We start from the raw sequence: 27,258 nt of genomic DNA, 5'->3' as shown, positions 1-27,258 counted from the left end.
CAAGTGCTGGGGGGCTGGGCCGGGGGAAGAAGAAAGGGAGATGCGGAAAGGGAGTGGGAGAAGAGGAAAGGAGGGCTTAGGAAAGGACTCTTGGAGGAGATGGGCCTACAATAAGGCTTTGAAGTGAGGGACAGTAATTGTCTGTTGGCTAGGAGGAGGGAGGGCGTTCCAGGACAGAGGCAGGATGTGGGTGAGGGGCAGTGATCCAGGCACAGAGAAAAGATTAGTAGTAGAGTAGCAAAGGCGGGCTGAGTTGGAGTAGATTAGCGAGGTGAGGTAAAAGGGGGCAAGGGGATTGGGTTCCAGTCCTGACTGCACTCCTGGCCTGCTGTGTGGCTTTGGGCCAGTTGTTTAATCTCTCTGGTCTTCAGTTTGCCCATCTGGCAAATGAGGATAGATTGTGGACCCCATATAGAACAGGGACTATGTCTGTCTTACCTGATTAGCTTGTATCTACCCCAGCTCTTAGTACAGCGCTTGAGAAGCAGCATGGCTCAGTGGAAAGAGCGTACAGGCTTGGGATCCAGAGGTAATGGGTTCTAATCCCGGCTCTGCCACTTGTCAGCTGTGTGACTTTGGTCAATTCACTTAATTTCTCTGTGCCTCATTTACCTCATCTGTAAAATGATTAAGATTGTGAGCCCAACGTGGGACAACCTGAATGCCTTGTATCCTTGCCAGTGCTTAGAACAGTGCTTGGCACATAGTAAGTGCTTAACAAATACCATCATCATTATTATTATTACAGTGTCTGGCACTTACCATGTGCTTTACAAATACCATCAGTAATCCATTTGTCTTGCAGCTACTCCAGTACTTATTATTAATAAAAATAATAATTGTGGTATTTAGGTGCCTATTATGTGCCCAGTATTATACCAAATGCTGGGATATATAAAATATAATCAGGTACCACATGCAGTTCACAGTCCAAGTAGGAGGGAGCACAGATATCGAATCCCCCTTTTGCAAATGAGGGAAGCTGAGGCCCAGAGAAGTGAAGTGACTTGCCCAAGGTAATGTGACAGGTCAGTAGCAGAGCTGGGATTAGAACCCAGGTCCTTGGACTCCCAGGCCCATGCTCTTTCCACTGAGCCACACTGCTTCTCTTGGTATGTACTTAATAAATACTGAAGTCATAAAAAGAAAATTTCATAGAGCTGGCCCCGAAAAAATGGCGTGCACCAGTTTGTTTTGGGGTTTACTATCAGGACTCTATTGAATCCCACCATTTCCTTGAGGTAATTCTGGCAGCTAAACACTGTAGGAGTGGAAATGGGCATTCTGTAGGAGTGGAAATGGGCATTGGAAGAGTCCAGGAAGTCAGTCAGCCAAACAATGGGAGTTGGAGGGAGGGAGGGAGGGAGACAAGAGGAGGCTGAGAGGATGGAGATTTTCCCAGAGAGATAATTGTGTAATTACTCTGTCATTAGCCTTCCATTACAGCTGGCAGACACAACAGATTAGCATTAGTTCCCATGTGTGTCTTTTAGGCCAAGAGGGTTAAACTGAGGAAGATCTGGTTTTAATCGCATGAAGCTGTTCCATTCCTTCAGTGGCCCCCAGAACCCTCCTTGAAACATTAGGAAAGCTGAAATTCTGAGGACCTGGGTTTTTTAAATGGTATTTGTTAAGCGCTTATTATTTGCCAGGGTCTATAGTAAGCACTGGGTGGCTTGTTTTTGAAAACAGATGGCTGGGAGGTTAAGATATTTATTAATCGCTTACTCAGTGTCACATACTGTGCCAAGAACTGGGATAGATACAAGATAACCAGATCTGACACAATCCCTCTCAGGGTGCACAGTTTAAGAAGAAGGAAGAGCAGTTATTTGTTTTCCTTTTTACAGATGAGAAAACTGAGGCCCAGAGAGGTTAGGTGACATGCCCAAACTCACACAGCAGGCCAGTGCAGAAGCAAGAGTTCTCACATCTATTTGAGAAGCAGCGTGGCCTCGTGGATAAGAGCCCGGGCCTGGGAGTCTGAGGACCTCGATTCTAATCTCAGCTCCATCACATGTCTGCTGAATATCTTTGTGCAAATCACATCTCTTCTCTGGGCCTCAGTTACATCATCTGTAAAATGGGGATTAAGACTGTGAGCCCCATGTGAGACAGGGAGTGCGATCGACCTGATTACCTTGTATCTATCCCAGTGCCTACAACAGTGCTTGGCACTTAGTAAGTATCCAACAAATGACATTGTTATTATTATTTGAGCTCTGATGCTCTGTTTCCTCACTTTACCCAGTTCTCAAGGGAGTTGTTCTCTTACAACACACTTTTACACATGAGTCTCAAGAGACAATTACGTTGTAAAATATTTTGGGGTTCCATGGAGGCACATCTAAAGGCCAATTTATTCCAAAGTGCTAATCAGGCTGTTTTGTTTAGTTTCTAAATTTGGCTGAGGAAGACGTGGAGATACAGCTCTACTTGGACAAAGGAGAAGCACTTCCTTGAGGCAGGCTCTTTTGAGATCTTAGTTGTGCAACACTTCAATTCAATCCATCAGTGGTATTTATTGAGCACTTACTATGTGCCAAACACTGTAATAAGTGCCTGGGAGAGCACAACAGAATGGAGTTGGTAGACATGTTTCCTGCCCACAGCGAGTTTACAGTCTAGAGGGGGAGACAGATATTAATAAAAATAAATTTTGGATGTGTACCTAAGGTGTTTGTGTCCCCCCTTCTAGATAGTAAGCCCTTTGTGGGCAGGAATTTTCTCTCTGTTGCTGAATTGTACTTTCCAAGTGCTTAGTACAGTGCTCTGCACACAGTAAGTGCTCAATAAATATGATTGAATGAATGAGGGAGGGTGAATAAAGGGTGCAAATTCAAATGCAGGGGTGATGCAGAAGAGAATGGGTAGAAATGTGGAAAAGCAATGAGGAATATACTTTGAAGTGACAGCGGGAGTGGCGGGGGTAAAGATATTTGGAACCTGTTCTTTTCAGTCTACTACAGTCCTTACAATTGTGATATTTTAGTGTTTACTAGGCACCAAGCACTGCAAAAAGTGCTGGGGTAGAAACGATGCAATTAGATCTGACAGAGGCTTTTTCCCCCACAGTCCAAGGAGGAGGGAGAACAAGTATTTGACCCCCATTTTCCAGACGAGAAAACCGAGGCTTCAAGAAGTTAATTGACACACCCGAGGTTTTACGACAAGCAAGCGACATTGCCAGGATTAGAACCCAGGTAGTGAGAGTAAGAATCAGTCAGTCAGTGGTATTTAATGAGTGCTTACTCTGTGCAGAGCATTGCATTAAGTGCTTGGGAGAGTACAATACAACAGAGTATTAAGACGGGTTCCCTGCCCACAGTGAGTTTACAGTCTAGGGGGAGAAGCAGATGTCGATATAAGGAAATGACAGATATGGGTGTAAGTGCTGTGGGGCTGAGGGTGGGGGTGAATACCAAGTTCCCCAAAGGGGCACTTTTCCTTCTGGTAAGAAAGCAGCATGGCCTAGTGGATAGAGCCAGTTCTGGGAGTCAGAAGGACCTGGATTCTAATCCTGGCTCTGCCACTTGTCTGCTGTGCGATCCTGGGTGAGTCACTTCACTTCAGGGAAGCAGCGTGACTCAGTGGAAAGAGCCCGGGCTTGGAAGTCAGAGGTCATGGGCTCGAATCCCAGCTCTACCACTTGTCAGCTGTGTGACTGTGGGCCAGTCACTTCACTTCTCCGTGGCTCAATTCATTCAATAGTATTTATTGAGCGCTTACTATGTGCAGAGCACTGTACTAAGCGCTTGGGATGAACAAGTCGGCAACAGATAGAGACAGTCCCTGCCGTTTGACGGGCTTACAGTCTAATCGGGGGAGACGGACAGACGAGAACAATGGCACTAAACAGCGTCAAGGGGAAGAACATCTCATAAAAACAATGGCAACTAAATAGAATCAAGGCGATGTACAATTCATTAACAAAATAAATAGGGTAACGAAAATATATACAGTTGAGCAGACGGGTACAGTGCTGTGGGGATGGGAAGGGAGAGGTGGAGGAGCAGAGGGAAAAGGGGAAAATGAGGCTTTAGCTGCGGAGAGGTAAAGGGGGGATGGCAGAGGGAGTAGAGGGGGAAGAGGAGCTCAGTCTGGGAAGGCCTCTTGGAGGAGGTGATTTTTTAAGTAAGGTTTTGAAGAGGGAAAGAGAATCAGTTTGGCGGAGGTGAGGAGGGAGGGCGTTCCAGGACCGCGGGAGGACGTGACCCAGGGGTCGACGGCGGGATAGGCGAGACCGAGGGACGGCGAGGAGGTGGGCGGCAGAGGAGCGGAGCGTGCGGGGTGGGCGGTAGAAAGAGAGAAGGGAGGAGAGGTAGGAAGGGGCAAGGTGATGGAGAGCCTCAATTCCCTCATCTGGCAAATGGGAATGAAGACTGTGAGCCTCACGTGGGGCAATCTCATTACCCTGTATCTACCCCAGCGCTTAGAACAGTGCTCTGCACATAGTAAGCGCTTAACAGATACCAACATTATTATTATTACTATTCTCTAGGCCATAGTTACCTCATCTGTAAAATGGGGATTAAAATTGTGGGCCCCATGTGGGACAGGTGCTGTGTCCAACCCGCTTACCTTGTGTGTACCCCAGCACTTAGTATATGCCAGGCACATAATAAGTGCTTAACATATACCAATATTATTATTACTAGTATTATTTATTACAGATCCAAGTGCAGAAGGGAGTGGGAGACGGGAAAAAGAGGGCTTAATTGAGGAAGGTTCCTTGTAGAAGGGAGTTTCACCCTGTCTTCTGAGTAGGTTGTTCCTTAACTCTGCTGGTGGGTGGCTGGATCATCAAACGTTTCTTCATGTTTATCTTGAGTCATGGTTTACAGAGGGCTGTTCCTTCCTGCTAGTTTTTCCAATCAGCTTGTCCTCGGGGGCTTGGAGAGCTCTCTGTGTAGCGTGCCAAGCGAGTGCTCATGCTAAGTAACTGATACTAGTGTTCAAACTTGTCAATAATATAATAATAATAATATTGGTACTTGTTAAGCGCTTACTATGTGCCAAGCACCGTTCTAAGCACTGTGGTAGATCCAAGTTGATCAGGTTGGACACGGTCCCTGTTGCTCATGGGGCTAACGCACCTAATCCCCATTTTCCAGATGACATAACTGAGGCCCAGAGAAGTGAACTGACTTACCCAAGGGCACACAACAGACATGTGGCGGAGCCGGAATTAGAACCCGGGTTCTTCTGACTCCCAGGCCTGTGCTCTGTCTACTAAGCCATTGGCAGGGAATGGGTCTACCAACTCTGTTGTATTATACCCTCCCAAGCACTTAGTACAGTGGTCTGCACACAGTAAGTGCTCAGTAAATATCATTCATTGATTGATAGGCAGGACCGTGTCCAACTTGATCAACTTGGATCTGCCTCAGTGCGTAGAACGGTGCTTGGCACATAGTAAGCACTTAACAAGTACCAATATTATTATTATATTATTAACAAGTTTGAACACTAGTGTCAGTGGACCAGTGGAAAGAGCACAGGACTAGGATTCAGGAACCCCAGATTCTAGGCCCCCGACTACTGTGTGTCCTTGAGTGAGCCCCTCAACCTTTCTGGACCCCAGAGGCCTTATTTGCAAGTCAGGGTAAAAACCAACCTTTCCCGATGAATTCCCAGCCTCCTATGACCTAGAAACCCATCGGTCACCTCTACCACATAGGTACTTCCACTCATTTTCAACACTTGTCTTATGCCGTCGAGTCGTTTCCGACCCATAGCGACACCAGGGACGCCTCTCTCCCAGAACACCCCCCCTCTGTCTGCAATTGTTCTGGTAATGGATCAATAGAGTTTTCTCTGTAAAAATCTGGAAGTGGTTTACCATCGCCCCCTCCGCACAGTAAACTCGAGTCTCCCGTGCCGCTGCTGCCCAGCACGGGGGAGTTTTGACTTGTAGCAGTTGACCTTCCACTCGCTAGCCACTGGCCAAGCTAGGAATGGAATGGAGAGGCCTCTGCTTGACTCTCCCTCCTGTAGCCGAGACTGGTAGAGGACTGGAAACTCTCCAGATGCGACCCTGAGAGGGATCTCATTGTGTATATGCATTTATTCAGTCAGATATTGAGTTATTTACCGTGGTACTCAAATCATTTATTCATGTTTATTGCTCTCTGCCTAATTCTTTCCTGGCATCTCTCCCTCTTTAGAGCGTAAGGTCCTTGTGGGTAGCAAATACGTCCCTTGATAGTTTTGTACAAAACTCACCCGTGCCGGGCAGCAGGGCATGGGAGAGAGTCGAGGGCGGAGACTCCAGTTGATTGTGTGGAAGGAGGCAATGGTAAACCAATTCTGGATTTTTACCAAGAAAACTTCGTGGATCCAGTAGCAGAACATTGGGAAATGCAGGTGGGGCGTTCTGGGAGAGATGTGTCTGTGGCATTTCTATGGATCGGAGACTACTATCCAGCATAAGACAAGACAAGTACTTAATTTAGAGTACTTAATTCAGACCACTGGACACTCGATAAGTGCCATTACTTCCAGCTCCTCCGAGAAGCAGCATGGCCTAGAGGATAGAGCACGGGCCTGGGAGTTAGAAGGTCATGGGTTCTAATCCCGGCTCCACCGCTTGTCTGCTCCGTGGCCTTGAGAAACTCACTTTACTTCTCTGGGCCTCAGTTGCCTCATCTGTAAAATGGGGAATAAGACTGTGAGCCTTATGCGGGACAGGGACTGTGTCCAACCCCATTATCTTGTATCTACCTCAGTGCTTAGAAAAGTGCCTGGCACATAGTAAGCGCTTAACAAATACCATCATCATCATCACTTCTGATTAGACTGGAAGCCCATCAATGGGCAGGGATTGTCTCTATCTGTTGCCGATTTGTACATTCCAAGTGCTTAGTACAGTGCTTTGCACATAGTAAGTGCTCAATACTACTGAATATCTGCAATTAATTTATATTAATGTCTGTTTTCCCCTTTAGACAGTAAGCTTGTGGGCAGAGAACATTTCTACCAACTCTGTTGTACTCTCCCAAGCACTTAATACAGTCCTCTTCCCACTGTAATACAATTGATTGATTTACCAATATTACTACAACTATCTGCCTCTCCCTACATATTAGAGTGTGTGCCCCATTTGAAACAGGAGCTATTTCCCCTCTGATTATCTCGTTTCAACCCTGGTGTTGAACACATAGTCAGCACTTAACGCCATAATAATTTTTAAGTAACAGAAGTTGCCAGGCTCTTGACGATTGTAGCAGGCTTAGCTGCTCCAAGTTGGGGGAGGAAATGCTCGATAAATACCATTGATTGATTGAGGGGGGCAGGGCTGGAGAGAGAGGCAGATGGCGTTAGATCAGGAGGGCCGGGGAGATGGAGTAGATCAGGTCAAAATGTCACTAACTTGATTCCCTCCTGACTTGTGCCTGAATCCTTCCACAGAGCAGAAGCTGATGGGTGTCCCATCCATCAACCAATCATTCATTCACTCATTCCATCGTATTTATTGAGCGCTTTCTGTGTGAAGGAACTCTAAGCTCTGGGTTGGATCCAAGATAATTGGGTTGGACGCAGCCCCTGTCTCACACGGGGCTCAAGTTTTAATCCCCATTTTACACAAGAGGTAACTGAGGCACAGAGAAGTAATACAGCACTTAGTACAATGCGCCGCACACAGTAAGGCTTAATAAATATGACCGAATGAACACACGATTAATCAATTCAGAGTTTCGGATTGTCCATTTTGTTTTGCAAAAACTGAAAGCTAAGCGAGGATTCCCACAGCCAGCTTTCTCGGAAAATGCTGATCCCACAATCCCGACAAGTTGGAGCGGTGTCAGGGGAATGCAGCCAATTCCTGCTGCTTCCCCCCGGCTCAGTGGGGACTGGGAGTTCATGAGTGAAGAAGATCATTTCTCAGACTGAGGGATTCTTAGCAGGAGGCACAGGATTCTCTTGGCAGGATGAGGAGCTTGTTACTGGCAGGGGGGAGGGGGGAGGGGAAGGGGGCGAAGTTGATGTTGGGACGAACAACAGCGGAACAGATTTGAGGAGTGGGCTGGGTTTGACAGGTTTCAGCAGCATGGCCCAGGGGCAAGAGCGTGGGCTTAATAATAATAATAATAATAATGTTGGTATTAAGTGCTTACTATGTGCAGAGCACTGTTCTAAACGCTGGGGTAGATACAGGGTAATCAGGTTGTCCCACGTGAGGCTCACAGTCTTAACCCCCATTTTACAGATGAGGTAACTGAGGAACAGAGAAGTTAAGTGACTTACCCACCGTCACACAGCTGACAAGTGGCAGATCCGGGATTAGAACTCACAACCTTTGACTCCTGGGCTCTTTCCACTGAGCCACACTGCTTCTTAAAATAAATGATGGTATTTGTTAAGCACTCACTATGTGCCGAAAACTGTTCTAAGCACTGAGGTAGATACAAGGTAATCAGGTTGTCCCACATGGGGCTCACAGTCTTAATCCCCATTTTATAGATGAGGTAACTAAGGCACAGAAGAATTAAAGTGACTTGCCCAAAGTCACACAGCTGACAGGTGGCAGCTGCGGGATTAGAACTCACAACCTTTGACTCCCAAGCCTGGGCTCTTTTCATTAATCCACATCAGCCAGGGCTTGGGAATCCTAGGCTGTGGGTTCTAATCCTGGCTCTGCCTCTTGTCTGCTGTGTGACCTCGGGCAAGTCACTTCACTTCTCTGTGCCTCAGTTACCTCAGCTGTGAAATGGGGATTAAGACTGACCCCAAGATGGGACAATCTGATTACATCTACCCCTTAGAACAGTGTTTAGGACAGTGCTTGGAACTGTGCTTGCACTGTGTTCCACTGTGCAACAGAGCTTGCCAAATTGTACTTTCCAAGCCCTTAGTACAGTGCTTTGCACACAATAAGTGATCAAATACAATTGAATGAATGAACATAGTAAGTGCTTACCAAATGCCATTGTTATTATTATTAAAACACCGTCAGTTGAATGACGTCAATATTCTAGAAGCCCTCGGCCAGATGAAAAATTGAGAAGCAGTGTGGCTTATTGGAAAGATCATGAGCCTGGGAGTCAGAAGGGCCTGGGTTCTAATTCTGGCTCCGCCCCTTGTCTGCTGTGGGACCTTGGGCATGTCTCTTCACTTCTCTGGGCCTCAGTTCCATAATCTGTAAAATGGGGATTAAGGCTATGATCCCCGTGTGGGATAGGGACTCTTTCCAACCTGATTAGTTTATATCTACCCCAGTGCTTAGTACAGAGCCTGGCATATAATAAGCATTTAAATGCCAATAAAAAGAGAAAAATTTCCGTGGACTTCCTATGTGAAAGGACTGGAAATTTTGGGGCCCAAGCAGTGACCTTGGGCAAGACACGTCACTTCTCTGTACCTCAGTCCCCTCAACTGTAAAATGGGGTTTAAATAATTCTCCCTTCTACTTAGACCGTGAGCCCCATGCAGTACAAGGACTGTGTCCGACCTAATTAACTTGTAGCTATCCTAGCGCTTAGAACAGTTCTTGACACAAAGTAAGAGCTTAAATACTATTTAAAAAAAAAAATCAAGTGATGCCTAGGATCAGATTGTGAGAGGTAAATCAATCACTCAGTGGTATTTAATGAACAAATACTGTTAAACAAAAAAAAGTGATGTCCAGGATCAGATCATGAGAGGTAAGAAATCAATCACTCGATGATATTTAATGAACAAATACTGTTTAAACCCACCCACTCCCCCAAAAAAGTGATACCCAGGATCAGATTGTGAGAGGTGAGAAATCACTCAGTGGTATTTAATGAACAAATAGTATTAACCCCTCACCCCCCCCAAATGATATCAATCACTCAATGGTATTTAATGAACAAATACTGTTAACCCCCCCCCCCACAAAAAAAAGTGATATCCAGGATCAGATCCTGAAAGGTGAGAAATCAATCATTCAATGGTATTTAATGAACAAAAACTGTTAACTGCCCCTCCCCCGCAAAGTGATATCCAGGATCAGATTGTGAGAGGTGAGAAATCAATCGCTCAGTGGTATATAATGAACAAAAACTGTTAACTGCTCCCCCACCCCCGAAAGTGATATCCAAGATCAGATTGCGAGAGGTGAGAAATCAATCACTCAATGGTATTTAATGAACAGAAACTGTTAAAACCCCCAAAAACCAAGTGATACCCAGGACCAGATGGTGAGAGGAGAAATCAATCACTCAATGGTATTTATTGAATGCTTACTGTGCGCAGAGCACTGGTCTAAGGTCTTGGGAAAGTGCACTATATCAGAGTTGGTAGATATGATCCCTGCCCTCAAAGAGCTTAAAATCTACTAGGGCTTGTCGATCAGACAGTCCGTGTTATTTACTGAGCACTGACTGAGGGCAGAGCACTGTACTGAACACTTGGAAGAGTTGGAGCTCATAGTCTAGAGGGGCAGACAGACGTTAATATAAATGCCCGTTTATTTGTTTCGATGACTGTCTCCCCCCTTCTAGACTGTAAGCCCATTGTGGGCAGGGATTGTCTCTCTTTATTGATGAATTGTACTTTCCAAGCACTTAGTACAATGCTCTGCACACAGTGTGCGCTCAATAAATACAATTGAATGAATGAATAAATGAATATAAAGAAATTATTTATAGATATGCACAGTATATATTCACTTGCATACATATATAGATAGCTATAGTTTATTATATGTGCACTTATGTACATATCTGTAATTTATTTGTATTGATGTCTGTTTTATCTACCCCTAGACTGTAAGCTCGTTGTGGGCAGAGAATGTATCTGTTTATTGTTGTAGTGTACTCTCCCAAGTGCTTAGCACAGTGCTCTGCACACAGTAAATGCTCAGTAAATACAGTTGAATGAATGAACCTCAGTTTGTCACTTGTCATTACATAACCGTTCATAGTGTAGCATTTGGACTGATTATTGTGGTGAATTACAGGGTTTTCTCTGATTATGAAGACTAACATAGTTGATGGATTAGAGTGAGTTTATTTTATTAAATACATATTTTTAAAAAATGAAATCTTCTTTCCGAACAGGAGACCAAATAAAAATGTTCTGTTTGTGATATATTCTTCCCATTCGATTTTGATTTTATTTCTTAGTCATCTTGTTTGCGGGGGAATATATTTTTAATGGTTTGTTTTTCAGCAAAACATTTTCTTATTTTTAAATTATATCTAAGAGTGGCCCATCTGGAGAATGTTTGCCGAGTGTTGGGTTAATATTTATAGCATGAACACCATTCATAGGCGTGCCTGAATTAAGCCTCTGGCTTTCTGTCCACACTGCAAAACAAAGAACATCTTTGACTTAACTGAAACAGGGTTTGTGAAACTCCAAATAATGTTCTGTGTTCATAAATGGTACATGGGCACAGTGGTGCTGTTCAAGATTGGAGCTCTGTATTGAGGAAGGAACTGGAAGAATTAAATTTCTCTCGGAAGGAATTAAATACAGCGGATTCCTTCATAATAAGGAGAAGCAGAGTGGCCTAGGAAAGAGCATAGTCCCAGGAGTCAGAGGACCTGGGTTCTAATCCCCACTCTGCCATGTAACCTCTGGGTGACCTTGGGCGAGTCACTTCACTTCCTCTGTGCCTCGGTTCCCTCATCCGCAAAATGGAGATTCAACCCCTGCTCTCCCTTCTATGAAGACTGTGAACCTCATGTGAGACCTGATTATTTTGTATCTTTAAGCACTTAACAACTATCACTATTATTATTATTAATAATAATAATCAAGGATATTTAATGTATCATGTGGGAGAACTTCACTGTACTAAGCGTTTGGGAAAGCACAATAGAAAAAAGGAGCGGGTTTCACTCTATTGGGATGTCAGACCTAAAAATATTTGCAAGTAAGGAATCTAAATAATTGACTCTACAAGGAATTACACTTATAGACCCAGTGCTGACGTAAGATCTTAAGTGCTTACTCCTTAAACATTTTGATACTCTCCTCAGCCTCCGGCACTTAGGTACCTATCCTTTTACTTTCTCTACTGTTTCCCCTCTCTGTCATTTATTTTAATGTCTATCTCCTCCTCTAGACCGGAAGCGTGTTGTGGGCAGGGAACATGTCTACCAACCCTGTTGTGCTGTACTGTACTCTCCCAAACACTTAACTCTTGGAAGAGTACAATATAACAGACACAGTCCCTGCCCACTACAAGCTGTGGGTGGGGAATGTGTCTGTTAGACTGTAATACCGTACTCTCCCAACCGCTTAATACAGTGCTCTGCGGACAGGAAGCGCTCAATATATATGGTTGATCTGATTGACTGATTTCCCAGGTAGGTGAAGGAATTGGTCCTATCTGCCGAGGTTTCTGAACCCTTGGTCTTTCCCTTTCTCCCAATTACTGTGATCAACTGTGGTGGCTCAGGATATCATTTCCTCCGCCCTCAATCAGTCATTTATTGAGCACTTATTGTGTGCAGAGCACTGTAATAAGCGCTTGGGAGAGTCCAATAGAGTACGGTTGATAGACACACTCTGCCCGCAATGAGCTTCCGGTCACCTCTCTACGAGGCGTTTATATTCCTTTGCTTCCCCCAACTTTAAAGTCCGTTTTTCCCATCTGTTCTCCCCGCTAGATTGCAAGCTCCTCAAGGACAGAGGTGGTGAATACTACTGTACTCTCCCAAGCAGTGGTACAGCATTTGGTTCACAGTATGACAATCAAATTTATTGATCACTCATATTTATTGATCAGTCGTATCCCCCTCTAGACCGTAAGCTCGTTGTGGTCAGGGAATGTGTCTGTTACATTGGTATGCCATATGCTCCCAAGCGCTTAATTTAGTGTTCTGCACTTAGTGAGCGCTCAACCTGACTGAGTATTGAGCACTTATTGTCTGCAGAGCACTGTATTAAGCGTTTGGGAAAGTGCAGTATAACAGAGTTGGTAGACACGTTCCCTGCCCACAGTGAGTGAGTGTCTAGAGGGGGAGACAGGCATGAATAGAAATAAATAAATGATGGGGTTGAATGTAAGTGCGGTGGGGTTGAGAGAGGGGGGATTAAAGGGAGCAAATTCCAGAGCCAGGGTGATGCAGAAGGTAGTGGGAGACGAGGATGGGCTTAGTCAGGGAAGGCCTCTTGGAGGAGATGTGCCTTCAGCAAGGCTCTGAATTTCGGGGGAGAGAAATTGACGGATATAAAGAGGGAGGGCTTTCCAGGCCAGAGGTAGGACGTGGGTGAGAGGTCGGCGGTGAGATAGACGAGATCAAGGTACAGTGAGTAGGTTGGTGTTAGAGGAGCGAAGCAAAGAGGCCTTTATGGTTTATAATCTAAATGACTCGGCCATCTGGTAAGAGCTCAAATGGCACCTCCAAATCAAATATTACAGACCTCTGCTGTCCTAGTTGCTTGAGCAAATTACTGACCTATAAATATTGATGATCACTTCTGGATAGAAAGTAAATGTTCAGGTCTCTCTGCCAGGTGGCCTAGAAAATGAGGAAAAAAATACCAAATGTCAGTGGAGAAAGTAGGGTTGCAGAATCCGATTTGGTATTGTCTGTCGCTTTACTTTTGCTGTCTAAATTTTAAGTTACATCTAGTCCTCTCATCTCTAATGCCCCTGGATCACCTCCTCCAAGAGGCCTTCTCAGAATGAGCTTCCCCTTTTCCCTCTGCTCCCTCTCTGCCCCCCCCCCCCTCAGCTAAGCCTCCTTTCCCCCCTTCCCTCTACTCCTCCCCCTCTCCCTTCCCCTCAGCACTGTGCTCATTTGTATATATTTTTATTACCCTATTTATTTTGTTCATGAGGTGTACATCCCCTTGATTTTATTTATCGTGATTAAGTTGTCTTATTTTTGTCCATCTGTCTCCCCTGATTAGACTGTGAGCCCGTCCAAGGGCAGGGATTGTTTCTATCTGTTGCCGAATTGTCCATTCCGAGCGCTTAGTACAGTGCTCTGCACATAGTAAGTGCTCAATCAATACTATTGAATGAGTGAATGGATCTGCAGTGCTTCTGCTTCATCACCACTAACTTGACACTGTATTATGGTGAAGTTCATTAGGTTATGTTTGATGCTGGATTATGCAGTATTGTGTTTTTGATTGCCTTCCAGTGAGAAGAGTTTTCATGGATCAACTTGGAAATTAATTGCAGGATTTGAAGAGTCCCAGCAGCACAGCTCACTAATAAAGCTCTTCTTCTGCACGTAAGTAACCCCAATTATCTGAATAAGAAGAAAATAATAATAATACTAAGGTATTATACTATACTATATATTATATAGTATACTATACTATATATTATACTATACTATATATTATACTATACTATTATAATATATTATACTAATACTAAGGCTTACCACGTGCCAAGCACAGTACTAAGCGCTGAGGTAGCTAGTGAAACCAGACCCAGGCCCTGTCCCCCTAGGACGGGGAATGGTACTGAACCCCCATTTTACAGATGTGGAAACTGAGACACAGGGAAGTTAAGTGATGTATGAACAGAATAGATCACAAGTTCAATTCCTCGCTAGAAAATGGAACAGCTCTTATTGGGTTTGGTTTTGTCTTTGGATGATGATGGTATTTGTTAAGTGCTTACTACATGCCAAGCACTGTTCTAAGTGCTGGGGGGAGACAAGGTGATTAGGTTGTCCCACGTGAGGCTCACAGTCTGAATCCCCATTTTACAGATGAGGTCACTGAGGCACAGAGAAGTGAAGTGACTTGCCCAAAGTCACACAGCTGACAAGTGGCGGACCCGGGATTAGAACCCATGACCTCTGACTCCCAAGCCCGGGCTCTTTCCACTGAGCCGTGCTTTAGTACAGTGCCTGACACAAAAAAAAGCACTGGGCTAGTCAGGTTGGACACCATCCATGTCCCTCATGGGGCTCACATTCTTCATCCCCATTTTACAGAGAAGGGAACTGAGGCCCAGAGAAGTGATGCGACTTGCCCAGGGCCACACAGCAGACAAGCGGCAGAGCCGGGATTAGAACCCAGGTCCTTCTGACTCCCAGGCCCGTTCTCTATCCACTTGGCTACTCCACTTCTTTACGCTGGTTAAGGGTGTCTTTTTGAATCCTGTTTCTTCTCGATATTGAGTTCCACTGGGCTGATAACATACTGCCCTATTTCAGGATGTCCTAGTGATTCCCCAACTGTAATATTTGCAACAGGACACTGGCTGGATTATGAGGTTCTTCAGAGTGACCTTTTCTCCTACCCGTCTATTTAGACTCTCTGAAAATTGGAGTGGGTGTGGTGTGCTGGAAAGTCCTAATTTAAATTTGGCTGGCATGAACGATAAATAAAATCTTTATTAAAAATAGATTCTTGAACATGCTCAAGCCCTGCCTACCTCAACACCATTACTCTTATGCTCTGGTATGAGGTTCCACTGGCCCAGTATTGAAGTAGACAATAAAACTGACTTTCCAGTTGCTAGGGGATTGGCTATCATGTAGTCACATATGAATAATAATGGTATCGGTTATTATTATTAACAATGGTATTTAAGTGCAGTGCTTACTATGTGCCAGGCACTATTCTAAGCACTGGAGTGGATACACGCAAATTGGGTTGGACACAGTCCCTGTCCCATGTGGGGCTCACAGTCTCAATCCCCAGTTTACAGATGAGGTAACTGAAGCACAGAGAAGTGAAGTGACTTGCCCAAGGTCACACAGCAGACAAGTGGCGGAGCCGGAATTAGAACCCATGACCTTCTGACTCCCAGGCCTGGGCTGTATCCACTACACCATGGTAGAGAAGCAGCGTGGCTCAGTGGAAAGAGCCCGGGCTTGGGAGTCAGAGGTCGTGGGTTCTAATCCCGGCTCTTCCACTTATCAGCTGTGTGACTTTGGGCATGTCACTTAACTTATCTGGGCCGCAGAGACCTCATCTGTAAAATGGGGTTGAAGACTGTGAGCCCCACAGAGACTACTTCATTACCTTGTATCTACCCAGCGCTTAGAACAGTGCTTGGCCCATAGTAAGTGCTTAACAAATACCAAATTATTATTATCATTATTATTACTCGGTGCCATGCACTGTACTAAGCACTGGGGTAGATATGGGGGAATCAAGTCTGACAGTCCCTGTCTACTTGGGGCTTATTGTCTAAGAGGGATGGAGAGTAGGTACCGCAGAGGAGAGGACCAACTCTTTCTATATTGGACTCTCTCAAGCACGGAGAACAGTGCTCTGCACACCGTAAGTGCTCTAAAGATATAAATAATAATAATAATGTTGGTATTTGTCAAGCGCTTACTATGTGCCAAGCACTGTTCTAAGCGCTGGGGTAGACATAGGGGAATCAGGTTGTCCCACGTGGGGCTCACAGTCTTAATCCCCATTTTACAGATGAGGGAACTGAGGCACAGAGAAGTTAAGTGACTTGCCCACAGTCACACAGCCGACAAGTGGCAGAGCTGGGATTCGAACTCATGAGCCCTGACTCCAAAGCCCGTGCTCTTTCCACTGAGCCACGCTGCTTCTCCATATGAGTGAGATATGAGTGCGGAGGGTAAGCTTAAAATGCACAGGTGGCTGTGATTGTGATGTGACTGTGGTGTTGGGGAATTAATTAGAGAAGGCTTCTGGGAGGGATTTTTAGGGATGCTAATCCCGACACTATTTTAGTCACGGGCTTACGAATGGATGAACCCCTCAGAAAGATATAGACCGGGGTGATTTGCCCAAGGCCCCTCAGCAGGCAGGTGGTGGAGCTGGGATTAGAACTCGGGTCCTCTGACTCCCAGGCCTGGGGTCTTTCCACTAGGCTACACTGCTAGTGGGGAGGAAGCAGGGTGGGCTCTCCTGCAGCCCCTCCCTCATTAATTGTGGTATTTGTTAAGCACTCACTATGTGCTAAGCTTCGAGGGAGCTAGATTATAAGCAGTTCGGAAATGGTCCCTGTCCCACGTCGAACAGAGATGATTTCCTCTTCTCTAAAGAGTGAAGGACAATAATAATAATGATGATGGTATGTTAAGGGCTTATTATGGTGCCAGGCACTGTACTGTTTAGACTGGCAGCCCAACATTGGGCATGGATTGTCTCTATCTGTTGTCCAGTTGTCCATTCCAAGCACTTCGTACAGTGGTCTGCACATAGTAAGCACTCAATAAATACGATTGAATGTACTAGGCACTGGGGTGGTTACAAGCAAATCGAGTTGGACACAGTCCCTGTCTCTTATGGGGCTCACAGTCGTAATCCCCATTTTACCGATGAGGGAACTGAGGCCCAGAGAAGAGAGGTGACTTGGCCGAGGTCCCACAGCAGAAGGGCGGAGCCTGAATTAGAACCCAGGTCTTTCTGTCTCCAGGACCGTATTCTATTCACTAGGCTGTGCTGCTTCTTTCTGCCTTACCCCAGCACACCTCTTCTGTCCCCTCCCATGCAACCTGGAGGTTCAAGAGCACCTGCCTATCCCAGCCACTTACCTGGAGCCCATCTGAGGCCGGGGGGGGAGGGAGGGGCGCTCATTATAATAATGATAATAATGATGATGATGATGATGATAGTATTTGTTAAGCACTTATTTTGTGCCAGACACTGGTCTAAGCACTGGGGGTAGATATGAGATAATTGGATTGGACACTGTCTCTGTCCCATATAGGGCTCACACTCTTAATCCCCATTTTACAGATGAGGGAACTGAGGCACAGAGAAGTGACTTGACCAAGGTCACACAGCAGGCAAGTGGTCCAGCTGGGATTAGAACCCATGACCTTCTGACTCTCAGGTCCGGGCTCTATCCACTAAGCCAGGCTGCTGCTCTGCTTCTTTATGCCGAACACCTGAACACTTGTTACTGTGTGAGAACGAGCCCAAGCAGTGTGGCTTAGTGGAAAGAGAACGAGCTTGGGAGTCAGAGGTCGTGGGTTCTAATAATAAAGTTGGTATTTGTTAAGCGCTTACTATGTGCAGAGCACTGTTCTAAGCGCTGGGGTAGATACAGGGTAATCAGGTTGTCCCATGTGAAGCTCACAGTCTTCATCCCCATTTTACAGATGAGGTCACTGAGGCACCGAGAAGGGAAGTGACTTGCCCACAGTCACCCAGCTGACAAGTGGCAGAGCTGGGATTCGAACCCATGACCTCTGACTCCCAAGCCCAAGCTCTTTCCACTGAGCCACGATGCTCCCCGTCTAAGTCGGAGGGAGAACAGGCACTGAATCCCCCTTTTGCAGATGAGGAAACTGAGGCCCAGAGAAGTGACCCTCTCTAGGTCACCACGCAGGCAAGTGGCAGAGCCGGGATTAGAGCGCAGATCCTCTGACTCCCAGCCCCGGCCACAGATTGGGATCCGCGGGCTCAGCTACCTCCCTCTGTTGAACCGAGGAGGACAGGGTGGTTTCTGAGAAGTTAGGAAGGATGAGGAGCTCAAAATAACTCCACAGTTTCCTTTGATTACCATCCTGAAGACTTTGCTTCTGGAGGACACTTCCTCGTAGATAGCTGAAGCCTCCGTACACAGAGTTTTGATTTGTTTTTTGTTTTGTGGGCAGGGAAGTTGTCTTCTTATTGTTATATTGAAGGCACATCTCCTCCAAAAGGCCTTTCCAGACTAAGCCCTTTTCTTCTTCTCCCCCTCCCTTCTGCATCGCACTGACTTGCTCCCTTTGTTCTTCCCCCCTCCCAGCCTCACAGCACTTATGTACAAATCTTTAATTTATCTATTTGTATTGCTATCTGTCTCCACCCCCTTTAGACTGTAAACTCTTTGTGAGCAGGGAATGTGTCTGTTTACTGTTGCGTTGTACTTTCCCAAGCACTTAGTAGAGCGTTCTGCACATAGTAAGTGCTCAATAAATATGATTAAACGAGTGAATGAATGAATACCTTCCAGAATTCCTCCTCTCTCAGCATAATGATAGAGTGGGTATTTTCCTGCTTTCTTTGCTGGGGTGGGAAGAGACTGAATTAAGAAAAGAATTAAATAATTTAATTGAATTAAATTAAGAAATTGGAAATGCCTTTAGGGAATCCAGGAAAACCCTAACTGATGGGGAATTTTTTTAAGCACTCACTATGTACCGAGAAATCAATGGTATTCATTTTTTTCTTTTTATATTTTTTAGTATTTGTTAAGTGCTTAATATGTGTCAAACACTGTTCCAACACTGTCTCCAAGCTGGGGGAGATACAAATGAGTTAGGTTGGACACAGTAATAATCATAATAATAATTGTATTTGTAAAACACTGTGTGCCAGGCACTATTCTAAGCGCCGAGGTGGATACAAGCAAATGGGGATAGACACAGTCCCGGTCCCATGTGGGGCTCACAGTCTCAATCCCCATTTTACAGATTAGGTAATTGAGGCCCATAGAAGCAGTGTGGCTCTATGGAAAGAGCCTGGGCTTCGGAGTCAGAGGTCATGGGTTCGACTCCCGGCTCTGCCACTTGTCAGCTCTGTGACTGTGGGCAAGTCACTTAACTTCACTGTGCCTCAGTGACCTCATCTGTAAAATGGGGATTAACTGTGAGCCTCACGTGGGACAACCTGATTACCCTGTATCTACCCCAGTGCTTAGAACAGTGCTCTGCACAGAGTAAGCGCTTAAAAATACCAACATTATTATAAAGTGAAGTGACTTGTCCAAGGTCGCACAGCAAACAAGTGGTGGAGCTGGGAATAGAACCCATGACCTTCGGACGCTCAGATCCATGTTCTATCCACTACGCCGTGCTGCTTCTCTGGGGCTCACGGTCTAAATGCTATTTTATTGAGCACTTACTGTTTGCAGAGAACTGTCATCAATCAGCCAGTCAATCATGTTTGCTGATATTTATATAATCAACCAATAAACTCTTTGTGCAGAGCGCTGAACTAAGTGCTTGGGAGAGTGCAATATAACAGATACATTCCCTGCCCATAATGAGCTTACATTCTTGAGCGGGAGACAGACATTAATAGAAATACATAAAGTACAGAGATGTCCAGAGATGCTGTGGGGCTGGGTTGGGGGAATGAGTAAAGGGAGCAAGTCAGAGCAACGCAGAAGCGGGTGGGAGAAGAGGAAAGGAGGGCTTAGTCTGGGAAGGTCTCTTGGAGGTGATGGGCCTTCAGTAAGGCTTTGAACGGGAGAATAATTGGCCGTTGGATATGAGGAGGGAGGACGTTCCAGGCCAGAGGCAGGCGAGAGGTCGGCTCTGAGATAGACTAGATGGAGATACGGTGAGAATAATAATAGTGTTGGTATTTGTTAAGCACTTACCATGTGCAGAGCACTGTTCTAAGCGCTGGGGGAGATGCAGGGTAATCAGGTCGTCCCACGTGAGGCTCACAGTTAATCCCCATTTTACAGATGAGGTAACTGAGGCACAGAGAAGTTAAGTGACTTGCCCACAGTCACACAGCCGACAAGTGGCAGAGCCGGGAGTCGAACCCATGACCTCTGACTCCGAAGCCCAGGTGCTTTCCACTGAACCACGCTGAAGGTTAGCATTAGAGGAACAAAGTGTGAGGGCTGGGTACTAAGCATTTGGGAGAGCACAACGTAAGAGAGTTGGTAGACACATTCCCTGCCCACAAGGAGTTTACTGTCTAGAGACATTAATATCAATATATAATTGACGGATCTGGACATAAGGGCTATGAGGCTGAGGGAGGGGGGAATAAAGCGGGCAAATCCAAGGGCACTGGGGTAGGTAAAAGTTCAGGTACAGTTCTGTTGGTTGACAGGGAATTGAGGTCATTTAGGTGCCTTCCTTACCTGACTTTTGAGAGCTGAGAAGTTTCCTCATCTGTAAAATGGGAATTAAGACTGTGAGCCCCATGTGGAACAGGGATTATGTCCAACTCATTGATCTTGTATCTACCCCAGTGATGATGATGATGATGATGATATTTGTTAAGCACTTACTGTCGAGCACTGTTCTAAGCTCTGAGGGAGAAACTAATTAGGTTGGCCACAGTCCCTGTCCCACATGGGCTCACAGCCTTAATCCCCATTTTACAGATGAGGGAACTGAGGCTCAGACAAGTGAAGTGATTTGCCCAAGGTCCCACACAGACAAGTGGCAGAGCAGGGTTAGAACTCAGGTCGTTCTGACTCATAGGCTCATGCTTATCCATTCATTCAGTCGTATTTATTGAGTGCTTACTATGTGCAGGGCACTGTACTAAGCACTTGGAATGTACAATTTGTCAACAGATAGAGACAATCTCTGCCCATTGACGGGCTTACAGTCTACTAAACCCTCTAGACTGTGAGCTCATTGTGAGCGGGGAATGTGTGTGTCTGTTTGTTGTTACACTGTACTCTCCCAAGCACTTAGTACAGTGCTTTGTACACAGTAAGTGCTCAGTAAATGCAATTGAATGAATGAATAAACCATGCTGCTTCTTAGAGGAGTGATTGGCACATAGTAAGTACTTAAATACCAGAGTTATTATTATTATTGCTAGCTAATGTCCTCCTAGCTACCATCATGACACTTTGATGTCCTCCCAACTGCCCAGAGCCTTTCTGTACATCGTCTCAAATGGTATTCTGCATATTATTATTATTGAAATATTAGTAATGATAGTATTTGCTGAGCAATTATTATATGCCTAGCACTGTACCAAGTGCTGGGGAAGTCGCAAGGCAGTCAGGTGGAACACAGTCCCTGTCCCACATGGGAGAGTGGAAGAACAGTTATCAATCAATCATTTGTATTTTTTGAGCGCTTACTATGTGCAGAACCCTGGATCAAGGGATCGCGGAGTACAATACAACAGAATTCGCAGACCCATTCCCTGCTCATGATGAGCTTACAGTCTCAGGGGGAGACAGACATCAATATGAATAGATAAGTAATTTAGAATATATAATTTCAAGATATGTACATAAATGCTGTGGGATTGGGGGTGGGACGAATAGCAGAAGTCCGAAGGTCACAGACCGAAGTGCGTAGAAGACGCGGAAGGGAGTGCGAGCTGGGAATGAGGGCTTCATCGGGGAAGGCCTCTTGGAGGAGGTGGGACTTTAATAAGGCTTTGAAAATGGAGAGGGGGTGGCCTGGCATATATGAAGCAGGATGAAGTTCCAAGTTTTGGGAAGGATATGGGAAGACAGGGAGATCAGCCAAGAGGCAGATTCAGTAGTCAGAGGGAGAGGATAAGTGCTTGGATCAGTGTGATAGCAGTTTGGACACAGAGGACAAGGGTGGGTTTTAGCAGTGTGGTGAAGTTAAAACCAACAAGATTTGGTGACAGACCGAATATGTGGGTGGAATGAGATGAGTTGAGGACCAGGCTGAGGTCTGAGCCAGGATTAGAACCCACATCCTTCTGACTCCCGGGCCTGTGCTCCGTCCACGAGGCCACGGTCCTTTCTTTTGGCTTTTTCCTCCCAACTAATTATTTTGTGTCTCTCTCCCCCTGCGAAGTCGTTCTGGAAATCTGACAGCAGATGCAGGGGGGAGAATTGGGAAACCAGCTGTGACTTGCTGTGCAATCATCATCCTACTTTAGCATTAAGAGCCTTGATTTTATTACTGGAAGAATTCCCATAAATTATCTGTCAAGTGGCTTTGATTGGATTTAGTGTTTTGTGCCCACAGATTGCTCCATTGGCTCCCCGAGTTGTAGGTCTGCTTCAATCTCTTCCCTTTAAACTTGGCTAGGAGCATGGCCTCAAAAGTCTTTAAGAATTTTTTTTTTTATTTGTTGCTGGCAGGGTAGAGCACAAGCCTGGAAGTCGAAAGGGTTGTAATCCTGGCTCTGCCTCTTGTCTGCTGTGTGACTTTGGGTGAGTCACTTCACTCCTCTGGGCCTCCGTTACCTCATCTGTAAAATGGAGGTTAAGACTGTGAGCCCCACATGGGCCGCTGTATCCAACCTGATTAGCTCGGACATACCCCAGCACTTAGAACGGTGCTTGACACATAGTAAGTGCTTAACAATTACCATCATTTTTATAATTGACCTCAGTTGGAATTGAATATTGGCAGAGGTGCGAGGGAAGGTGACAAACCTAAGGAAGGCTGATATCCTGCCAGATTTAGATTCTTTGTAAATTTTCTCATCACCACGTATTTATTGTCATGTCCTCCCTTTTGCTGCATGGCCTAGTGGCTAGAGCACAGGCCTGGGAGTCAGAAGGACTTGGGTTCTAGTCCCACCTCTGCCAGTTGTCTGCTGTAGGATCTCGGGCAAGTCACTTGACTTCTCTGGGCCTCGGTTCCCTCATCTGTAAAATGGAGATGAAGACTGTGAGCCCCATGTGGGACAGGCACTGTGTCCAACCTGATTTTCCTGTAGCCACTCCGGCACTTAGTACAGTGCCTGGTGATAGTAAGCACTTAACAAATATCATTAAAAAAAAAAGCTTCCAGATTGTGACTAAAATCCTTGCTGTTTGGGCTCACCGCGATGCCAGGTTGTTTTTGGTTAGCGTGGAGAAACCCCCTCTCTGTGGTGCAGAGGAGGAGGTTGTTATGACTACAGCTAAAGATAGACTCTCAGCTCCATCGCCAGCTGGGAGTTTATGGACTAAAAGGTCTTGCCCGAATTTTCCAATGAACCATTAATGATGCTAGTGTCATCTACTAAGGGCTTCCGATATGAATGGCATTTGTTAAGCCCTTACTATGTGTCAAGCACTGTTCTAAGTGCTGTGCTAGTTACAAGCCCATCAGGTCGGACACATCCCTGTCCCACCTGAGACTCACTGTTTAAGTGTGTGTGAGGGGGGAGACAGGAATTGATTCCCCATTTTACAGATGAGGAAACTGAGGCCCAGTGAAGTGACTTGCCCAAGGTCAAAGAGTAGGCAAGTGTAAGCTCGTTGTGGGCAGGGAATGTGTCTGTTTCTTGGTCTTTTGTACTCTCCCAAGTGCTTAGTACAGTGCTCTGCACCCAGTAAGCACTCAATAAATATGATTGAATGAAAGTGGTAGAGTTGGGATTAGAAGCCAGGTCTCCTGGCTTCCAGGCTGGTAATCTTCCCACAAGGCTATGACACTTCTCTAAGCACTGCGGTAGTCACAGGGTCACTGGAGCGATCACAGTCCCGGCCTCACATGGGGCTCAGAGCCTACGGAAGGGAGAAGCAGGGATGTTAAACACATTTTACAGATGAGGAAACTGGGCCACAGAGAGGTTAAATGACTTACCCAAGGTCTCACAGCAAGCAGATGGTTAAGCCAGGACTGTGAGCTCATTGTGGGCAGGGAACGTGTCTACCAACTCTGTTGTTGTGTACTCTCCCAAGTGATTAATACAGTGCTCTGCACACAGCAAGCTGTCATTTAATACCACTGGTGATGATGATGACTGGAATTCAGGATTTGTGGCAACCAAGGGCCCGTGTTCTTTCCAATTGGTCCGACTGACATTCTGATGGGGGAGAAAACGCTTCACAAGTGTGTGTGGATGTTCATAAGAGCTTAGTAATAATAATTGTAATATATGTGATTACTGTGTACCAGGCACTGTCCTAAGCGCTTGGGGGATACGAGCAAATCGGGTTGGACCCGGCCCCCATCACACGTGGGTCTTACAATCTCAATCTCCATTTGACAAACGAGGTAATTGAGGCCCCGAGAAGTGAAGTGACTTACCCAAGGTCCCAAAGCAGACAAGTGGCAGAGCCGGGATTAAAGCCCATGATCTTCTGACTCTCAGGCCTTTGCTGTATTCGCTATGTTAGCGTGCGTGCTCTTGGTTGCTTTTAAGCACTTATTACGTGCCAGGCACCGTATTGGGTGTATTGCGGGAGCAAGTACAGAGAACAACTGTGCCGTGAATTATGTTGAGGAACATGGGGAAGGGGTGGAATTATTCAGGGTAGGTTCCTGAAGGAGAGGAACGTGGAGTTGTAATTTAGAGAGAAGCAGGCGGACGAGAAAAAGGAGGTAGTGTGGGCCTTGATTTCCTGTGTGTATTTTCAAAACCAGGCCCGAAAAAAATAGAAGCGGCTGGGAGGCTCTCACAAGACCCTCTTGTAATTTTGTAACCTGTGGAATTGGAAGTATTTCCTGGAGGATCAAAGGCCTCTAAAACAAGCGTCGTCTAGGTGAAGGGAATCAATCAGACGAAACAGCGTCATCTCTGACATATGTCTAGCACTAACGTCCAACGGGAAACTTGGGCCCCTCATCTCCCAAAATGGACACAGTGCTAAACCAGAACGAGGGCTGTTATGATTTGGGGAGTGGGGCAGGAGGCAGTGGGGCGGGGGGCATGATGAGGCCCCTTGCCTGACGTTTGGAGCTGGGGATGTAGAGAATGAGAAAAATACAACCCCCATCTCCCAGAAAGGAAAACCTGCTCCATTGTTTTCAGGTGCTCTGACCCGAAATCCAAGGCATTCACTCATTCAATCTTATTTATTGAGCGTTTACTGTGTACAGAGCATTGTAATAATAATAATAATAATGATGGTGTTTAAGTGCTTACTATGTGCCAAGCACTACCCTAAGGACTGGGATAGATACAAGGTAATCAGGTGTCCCACTTGGGGCTCAGAGTCTTCATCCCCATTTGACAGATGAGGTAACTGAAGCACAGAGAATTTTAAGTGGCTTACCCAAGATCACAGAGCAGACAAGGGGCAGAGCTGAGATTAGAACCTACATCCTCTGACTCTGAAGCCCGGGTGCTTTCCACTAAGCCATGCTGCTTTGTGCTATACTGAGCGCTTGGGAAAGTATAGTACAACAATAGACGAACACATTCCCTGACCACAACAAGCTCACAGTCTTGAGGCTGTAGAGGCAGAAATGGATCTCACCCCATGATCAGATCTTTTCCCTCTGCTCCCTCTACCCGCGCCTTCACCTCTCCGCAGCTAAACCCTCTTCTCCCCGCTTTCCCTCTGCTCCTCCCCCTCTCCCGTCCCATCCCCTCAACACTGTACTCGTCCGCTCAACTGTATATATCTTCATTACCCTATTTATTTTGCTAAATGAGATGTACATCACCTTGATCCTATTTATTTGCTTTTGTTTTAATGAGATGTTCTTCCCCTCGATTCTATTTATTGCCATTGTTCTCATCTGTTCGTCTCCCCCGATTAGACCGTAAGCCCGTCAAAGGGCAGGGACTGTCTCTCTCTGTTACCGATTTGTACATTCCAAGCGCTTAGTAGAGTGCTCTGCACATAGTAAACGCTCAATTAATACTATTGAATAAATGAATGAATGAATCTTGTGCCCCTCCACAATTTTGGTGAACCGAAAAGTCTGTGGTCAATTTGCCTGGGTTGCCTATCCAAAGCGGTCATGTTGGAGAGCTTTTTAAAAAAAAAACACATTTTTTTAAATGGTATTTATTAAAATGCTTACTATGTGCCAGGTACTCTACTAAGTGCTCAGGTAGAAACAAGCTAATCAGGTTGGACACAGTCCATGTCTGTTGTTGTATTTGTCGAGCACTTACTGTGTGCAGAGCACTGTAATAATATAATAATAATATAATCATGGTATTTGTTAAGTGCTTACTATAATAACAATAATGATGGTATTTGTTAAATGCTTACTATGTGCCAAACATTGTTCTAATTGCTGGTGTAGATACAAGGTAATCATGTTGTCCCAAGTGAGGCTCACAGTCTAAATCCCCATTTTACAGATGAGGTAACTGAGGCACAGAGAAGTTAAGTGACTTGCCCAAGGTCACACAGCAGACAAGTGGCAAAACCAGAATTAGAAACCCACGACCTCTGACTCCCAACCCCGTGCTCTTGCCATTAGGTCAAAGTGCTTGAGAGAGTACAATTCATTCATTCAGCCGTATTTATTGAGTGCTTACTGTGTACAGAGCACTGTACTAAGCGCTTGGGAAGTACAGTTCAGCAACCAGTAGAGACAATTCCCGCCCACAAAGGGCTCACGGTCCAGCCAGGGGAAGACCGACATCAAAACAAGTAAACAGGCAATATTAGACAATATTCCCTACCCACAACAAGTTTAAGCCTAGAGGGGAAGACAGACATTAATAGACAAAAATAAATGACAAGATATAGGACATAAGTGCTGTGGGGTTGGGAGCGGGGATGAATGAAGGGAGCAAGTCAGGATGATGCAGAACCATGTCCCACGTGGGGCTCACAGTCTTAATCCCCATTTTACAGATGAGGTAACTGAGGCCCAGAGAAGTGAAGTGACTTGCCCAAGATCACACAGCAGACATGTGGCAGAGCGGGATTAGAACCCAGGTCCTTCTGACTCCCAGGCCCGTGCTCTATCCACTAGGCCATGCCGCTTTTCTATAATCCCATTTTTCCAGAAAAGTTGTGACCTACCCAAGGTCACACAGCGGGCAAATTGCAGAGCCGGGATTATTCATTCATTC

The 27,258-nt window shown here is 45.6% G+C and overlaps 1 protein-coding gene and 1 non-coding gene across 9 annotated transcripts in view; one reads left to right on the top strand and one right to left on the bottom strand.

Moving 5' to 3' along the window:
- PPFIBP1 (PPFIA binding protein 1) overlaps positions 1-27,258 on the top strand; it is a 185,568-nt gene that overhangs the window by 53,962 nt on the left and 104,348 nt on the right. For all 8 annotated transcript variants that reach the window (XM_029057999.2, XM_029057996.2, XM_029057995.2 and 5 more), the window contains exon 2: positions 14,070-14,162. The gene's annotated coding sequence lies outside the window, so the exon portion shown is untranslated. The remainder of the gene's footprint in view (positions 1-14,069; positions 14,163-27,258) is intronic.
- LOC114809586 lies at positions 5,910-6,047 on the bottom strand. The gene has a single exon (XR_003757361.1). It is a non-coding gene; the product is annotated as a small nucleolar RNA SNORA7 (small nucleolar RNA).

This window comes from Ornithorhynchus anatinus, chromosome 2 (assembly GCF_004115215.2).
Source record: "Ornithorhynchus anatinus isolate Pmale09 chromosome 2, mOrnAna1.pri.v4, whole genome shotgun sequence".
In the NCBI taxonomy this organism is placed as follows: domain Eukaryota; kingdom Metazoa; phylum Chordata; class Mammalia; order Monotremata; family Ornithorhynchidae; genus Ornithorhynchus; species Ornithorhynchus anatinus.
This window is presented reverse-complemented; position numbering and strand designations above follow the sequence as displayed.